Source organism: Vigna unguiculata, chromosome 4 (assembly GCF_037176805.1).
Source record: "Vigna unguiculata cultivar grain cowpea cultivar isolate G323 ecotype 2 chromosome 4, ASM3717680v1, whole genome shotgun sequence".
Lineage (NCBI taxonomy): Eukaryota > Viridiplantae > Streptophyta > Magnoliopsida > Fabales > Fabaceae > Vigna > Vigna unguiculata.
In genome coordinates, this window is record NC_140795.1 from 36526533 (window position 1) to 36533998 (window position 7466).

The 7466-nt window shown below is 28.2% G+C and overlaps 1 pseudogene; it reads right to left on the minus strand.

Annotated features, from left to right (window-relative positions):
- Positions 1-1221: 1221 nt before the first annotated feature.
- LOC114172055 (receptor-like protein EIX2) lies at positions 1222-6900 on the minus strand (annotated as a pseudogene).
- Positions 6901-7466: the final 566 nt, after the last annotated feature.

The following is a 7466-nucleotide window of genomic DNA, read 5'->3' on the forward strand; positions in this document are numbered from 1 at the left end:
GTTAGTTACGATAGTGACAAATTTAGATACCAATTTAAAAAATAAAAAAATTATTGGTTATTAAAATAGTCACTATAAAAAAAAATAATTGGTCACTAAATTGGTCATTAATTAATCAAAGACCAATTTAGAAATTAAGCAACTTTGGTAGCTAAAACCTAGTTAGCTAATTTTCAGTGACCAATTTCCTTTGGTAGCTAAAACCATAGTAGCTAATTTTACAGACAAATTTAGTGACAATTATATTTTTTTATTTATAATAGTAACGATTTTAGTAACTAATAATTTTTTACTTTGTAAATTGATATCAAAATCGGTCACTATAGTGACTAACAACTTTTAGTCACTAAAATTAGTTACTAATGAAGTATTTTCTTGTAGTGATATATTTTTTCATAACCGATTTTTAATTATGACTTAACTATAATATATTTTTCCTTTAATATTTACGCCTCTCAATTTTTTATTAAGGTATGATAAATTATTTTTAATATTATTTAGAAAAATAGATATATTGATGAAGAATAAAATAGATTCTTTTTCAAAAGTGGTAAAAGTGAAGCTATTTATGAAGATGGAAACAAGATAGATTATACATTTTCACAACATTATACTGATGATCAAATTATACCGTTAGAGGAACCAATTTTTGAAACATTATACTAATGATCCAACAATCTAATGATCAAATAATTATATTATTTTAACCCCTCTAAAACTTATGGTTAAGATCTATTGCTAATGAGTTATACTTTTAATTGATAATTTACGTGCTAAAATTATAAAAATTATCGATTATCCTTCTCCTTAATAAAAATTTAACAAATATTTTTAAAGTTAAAGGAAAAAATACAATATTTTTAAAATGTATTTAATTTATTAAAAACTTAATAGGACTAAATACACATTTTATCCACTTGATACTACAAAACATATATTTTAATGTCATTTTCAAAATAATATTTACGTTCGTGCATATTTTGAGAAGTAAAGTGAATATTGATTTAATTTACCAACTTGTAGTAAAATTATTTTGCTTTAATGTCAAAAAATAGAAATGATGGGTTCATGAATTCACATTTTTCTTATTTCTATATAAATAAAGAAATGACAATGAGGCACATGACAAAATGTTTAATTTCTTCAGGCGAATATCTTTAAATAAAAAAAAAAAAAGTTTTGTTGATGAAAAATATGCAAATAAATTATTAGCATAATAGATGGCAAATGCATTGTCTTGTTACTTAGAATTAAAAATAAGTTTTCTTGTCCAACTTCATCACCCTCAGTTTATTCAAACAGAGAACAACATCAAACAATTCTAACTGAAATTACAGAACTAAAAACACCATATAAAATGAAAACATGTTTAAAACAACTAAACCAACCATACTTTCCAGCTTCGTCCAAGTTTACAACCTCAAACATTTGAGATATGTGTGATCTTTGAGATACTGAAAAAATAACAACAAAAAAATGTCAATACCCCAAATGTGTAAACGAATTGTTACTCTCAATTAATTAATTAATTATGTTATATTTTACAAAAGAGAAACTAAATATTTTTCAAAGTACAAATTGAGAAGACATATTCTTAATGAAAAATAAAAGAATTTAAATAACTTTTATTTCCTATAATAATTGGTTAATTTTATTTTGACTTTTAAAAAGTTATTTATTTTAATATCTATTTTTTTATACTTTAATCTTTGACATCAAAATTCCTTATCAAGTGAAGAAGTGACTTTTAGATGTATATCCTTATAAATTAGAGATATCACAATTATTAATTTTAAGAACATAATAATACTAAAAACTGTAAGAGAAAAAAAATATTTGTAAAAAGTAATGTAATAGCTGAGTAGACTAGAGAGAATAAAAAGGAAAATATTTATGTTTTAAAATGAAAGAAATGACATGTTAGTTTTTATGATTTTTCAAAAATTATTTTATAACATACTTTTTCAAGGCCAACTTTCACAATGTAAATAAATGTGGGAAAATGTAAAAAACTTAAAAATAGAAAATCGAAAATTAGAGATGTTTGGAATTTTTGTAACAAAAATTCTAAAACAGACGTTGTTTTGTAAACAGTGATGAAAAAAGAAAAACCTTTCGCCATATAATGTTTTTTTAAAATAGAATTTTCGTTTTTCAAAAAAAAAGAAAAAGAAGCAAACAGGTCTATTTTGTCATTTCAAGTCTCAAAATAGAAGAAAAAAAAAACTATTTTAACAAATATACAATAATATTGTAAAGAAATTTTTATGATATTTTAAATAATAGTTAATTTTTTAATCTTATTTAGTGAATAAAAATAATTAATATGATAATGAGTAATATAGTGTGAAAATATTATGTTTCAGCTGGAACCGACACACATCAGTTTTTCATAAAACTTAACTTTTATTTATATGTCTCTTTAAAATATTTACATGATTATATAATTATCAAAATTAATTATATTAAAATAGTTAAAAATATATGAAATCCTACTGAAACCTTCCATAGTTATAATTTTTAATCTACTATTTATTAAAATATTTGTTTCTTATTAGTATTTTGTAAACAATTTATAAGAAATTAAACCATTACAACAAACAACAATATTACATAAATTTAACTCGTGACAAAATTATTTTTATTAGTTATTTGGGTTTTTTTGATGAGATAAGTTTCTCATATATACATAAACTAACGTTTATGACCATTATATATATAAACATGATGCGAAAAGCTGATTGGATAAATCAGTGAAAATACATGGTGTACGTTTACTTTTTTTTAATTTTTAAAATAAAAGTAAATATTTTTTTTCAATTTTTTTATAAATAAATTTTTATTTATTTTGTTGATAATTTCTTTTATTAAACATTCTTAATTTAGTTTAAAAATGATTAATTTTAAAAAATCAAATGAATGAAATAGTAACAAATAGGTTACTTAAAAAATAAAAATAGTAAAACAGTTGTTTTAATTTAAAAAAATGGTTATTTATTAAAGGATAAAATTGTAAATAGAAATGTAGATATCAAAATAGAATATTCTTTTATATATATATAGGTATCGATAAACATAATGTGAAAAGCTCAAACAAATATGTGTAAGAAAACCGCAATACACATTACCTCTTAATCCACTTTGCACCAACCATTTGTAATTGGAGAATTTCACCATTACCATATAAATGTCGTCAATGAAATTGTTCATCAGGTCTTCAAGAATAAGATTGAGCCAAATGTAATCCAAAAGGTTATCGTAAATCCCAGTGTCATACTGATGTAAAATTCATGACCGAAAAGAGAATATTCATCAATTTCAAAGATCGGATCTTGAGATAGCCCATCATCAATGCACAATTTTTTAAGTGGTGGTCCACAAAGATTTAGATTATCTTCATAACTTGAGGCATCAAAACTTTGTAGTTGCGTGCTAGTTGGAATAACTCCACTTAGATGATTATGTGACAAATCTAACATAGTGAGTCGATCAATTTGAGTAAGACTAACCAATAAATTGGTTTCTTGACAAATCAAGAAATTCAAGTGATTTTAGATTTCCAATATTTGAAGGGATTTGTCCAATAAAATTATTTCTTGACAAATTTAATGAAATCAACTCAACTAAATTCTCTATTTCCACTGGAATCTCTTCTGAAAAGTTATTACTGGAAAGATCAATGCCTTTTAGAAGTAATAACTCAGTAGTCTTGAATATTTGTTCTGAACCTTTCCACATCAAAAATGCATTCAAATCGTATAAGTGATAGGTTCTAAAATCACTAATGTTGATAAAATACCCATGCCGTCCATAATCACTTGAAAACGTCTTGTTAACCATTGATGTAAAATTATTTATACATGTAGGAATTTTTCCAGACAAGTTATTTAGTGAGAGATCAAATATTTGGATGCTTTTTAGATAACAAATTTGTAATGGTAAAATTCCATTGAAATTATTACTTCCCAAACTTAAGATTTGCAACTCTTGCATTTCGCTCCCGATCCAAGCAGGGATTTGCCCTGATAAATTGTTGTTTGACATATCAAGCATCACTAACTTTGTACAACGTCTTAAGGAGAAAGGGATCTCATGTGTTAAGTTATTGTTTCTTAATAATAATGCTTGAAGACCAAGAAGCAATCCTAATGAAGTAGGAATGTTTCCTGAAAATTTGTTGTGGCTCAAATCTAAATAAGCTAACGACTTAAAATGGCTCCAACAATCTGGAATTTGTCCAGAAAGATGATTATGTGCAAGGTCTAACTGATATAGTATTTTTTCAGGACCACTAGCACATAAAAATGAATGCGAATCTAATAAATTATTATTAGATAAATCAAGAAATATGGAACCTCGTAGAAATGGTGGAATAGGACCTTCAAATTGATTTGATGCAAGAATTAGGAAATCAACAATGTTCTTTCCAAAAATATTTGGAATTATACCATGTAGACTATTGTTTGAAATATCTATTGAACCCACATTTCCAGAAGCTAATTTAGCCCAAAACCACCTTGGAACCATATCCAATATTTTAGAATTTGAAATGTCAAGTTCGTCATATTTATTTTGCTTTCGCAACCATTTGGGAAATGTACCTAACAAGCAAGATTTCAACCTTATGGAACTCAATTGAAAAGGTGGGATCCAATTTTGGGTAAATGTTAAGGTTAATGGGTTATTAGATAAGTCCAAGTAAGATAACTTGGTTACATTAACAAAATGGTAGTCAGTGAACACACCATTTAAGGAATTTGACTGTATGTCTAATTCTTCTAGTTGAGGTGGAAATTGAATATTTTTTAAAATCTTTCCACTTAGCTTGTTTTCACCAATAGATAACACTCTTAAAGATGTGAACATTGAGAGGTCAATTAGTGTGCCATTGATTTCATTCATGTGTAGATATAATACTTCTAATGAATATCTAGCACATCCAGATAAATGATGAATTATTATTGAAAACTCTACACTCAATTTGTTATCCTCCATTCTTAATGAGTGCAAAGCGCATGCATTTCCAAATGATTTGGGAATTCCACCTTCTAGAAAGTTTGATGAGATTGATAAAGTTTCCAAGTGAAAGGGTAAATTACTATCTTCTCTTATCTTTCCATTCAGGTGATTGTTTGAAAGATCCAATGACATCAAAGCTGAAAAAGCTGAAAGGTCAGGAATCGTACCATTGATTTGATTTTCTTGCAAGCTCAAATGTTCTAATGTGTATTTAGCGCATCCAGACAATTGATGTATTATTGTTGAAAGCTCATCACTCAAGTTATTAGCCATCATGTCCAATGAGCGCAAAGCACATGCATTACCAAATAATTTCGGAATTCCACCTTCTAGAAAATTTGACGAGATTGATAAAGATTCCAATTGAGTTGACAATTTATTACCTTCTGCTATTTTTCCAGATAATTGATTATTTGAAAGATCCAATGACTTCAAAACTGAAAATGCTGAAATGTCTGGTAAAGATCCATTAATATAATTTTCTCCCAAATTCAAATCTTGTAGTGAGTATCTAATGCAACCACTAGATAAACTCTGAAGAATTGATGAAAGGTCTTCGGTTAAATTGTTTTGATGCATGTATAAAGAATGTAAGGTGCATATATTCATGAAGGATTTCAAAACCTCACCCTTGAAACTATTAGAAGAAAGGTCAAGGATCTCAAGAGAATTCATTGCCATGCCAAAATGTTTGGATACAGAATCCTCCAAGTTGTTATAAGAAAGGTCCAACTCAACAAGGTTGGAAGTTATATTTGACACCCATTGAAGTATCACAGGTGACGTGAAGGCGTTCTCAGAAAGATCAAAGGCCAAAAGAGAAGTAGAAAAGTTGAATTTGAAAGGCCTCAATGAAAGGATAAAATGATCAGAAAGGCTACAATCAATTAAGCTTAGCTCTCTTAGTTTTGGTAGCTTGGCAATGTTTTGCAGGCAACTATGACAACTATTAAGACCATGTATGGACCACAAGTAAAGATGGCTTAAAGAAATGAAATTAGACAGCAACTTACCCCTATCGTTGAATTCGAGATCTCCATTATAATCTTCCCCACCAAGATAAAGTTGTTGTAAGTTAGAAAGACTTCCCAGTTGAGATGGTATATATCCTTCAAAAATATTGAAGCTGAGGTCAAGATGTTCCAACTTAGAAAGGTTTCCGAGTTGGGATGGTATATTTCCTTCAAATGAATTGAAAGCGAGATCAAGATACTCCAGCTTAGAGAGACTTTGAAGTTCGGTTGGTAAATTTCCTTGAAAAGAATTGCCTCTGAGATCAAGATACTCCAACTTGGAGAGATTTCCGAGTTGAGTAGGGATAGAACCCTCAAGATTATTCGAAGCGAGATTAAGGTATTTCAAATGAGAAAGAGACCCAAACTGACTTGGAATTTTTCCGTCAAAATAACAGCATGAGAGATCAAGGTATCTCAAGTTCCTGAGAGAACCAAGAAACTCTGGGATATGTGAAAAAGAATTGTAACTGAGGTTGAGATACTTTAATTGTTGCAACTCAATCAATGATTGGTGGATCTTTCCGCTGATATAATAAGACCATGATTCAGTTTCATAATCATACTCACCATGAAGGTCGAGGCTTACGATATTAGCAGTGAGGTTGCTGCAGCAAATCCCTTTCCATTGGCAGCAATCAGGAGTGGTCCAAGAAGACAGCATGCCATGGTGATCAACAATGGAAGCTTTGAATCGGAGGAGTGCTTCCCTCTCCCTTTCTAAGCATCTTATCTCCTTCTCACCACCAACAATCTGGAATGCCACCAAACACACCATAAATATTATCACTTTCAAACCAATCGGACTCATCACTGACACTCTAATGCTTATCATCACAAACACACAATTCTTCTTCAGAATGTATTAAAAGAGATGATATTGGTATAAGGTTACCATTCCCAGTCAGCCATATATATACCATTCCAGATTCACCCAACCTACACAAACTACAAACATTACATATATGATATAGTCATGTACTTATGGTTAAAATTCAAAATAATTATACAAAAATAATATGCAACAAAATTTTATAATTATTATATTGAAGACGTAACTTTTTGGTGAAGACTATAATTTTTTTTTTAACTCAAATGTTTATTCTGCATTAAAAGCTAAAAATATTTGGAGCAAAATGTTACTTAGTTACTACTATTTTATGATTTTTGAAATTCTGTGTTGTGGTATACTAAGTTTTAAAATTTTAATATAGTATTTTATATTTTGAAAAAGATTTATTATATATTTTTAATATAATCGTTAAACATGTTAACAAAATTATTGGTAGATGTGTCTATTCATTAACACAAAAAAAGGCCTTTAACGTCATCCTAATAACGTCTGCTTAAAAAAAGCCCAACGTTAAAAATGACCGGTGGCATTTTTGTAAATAACAAGACCTTTTTAACGTCTGACGTGGAGCGGGCAGACGT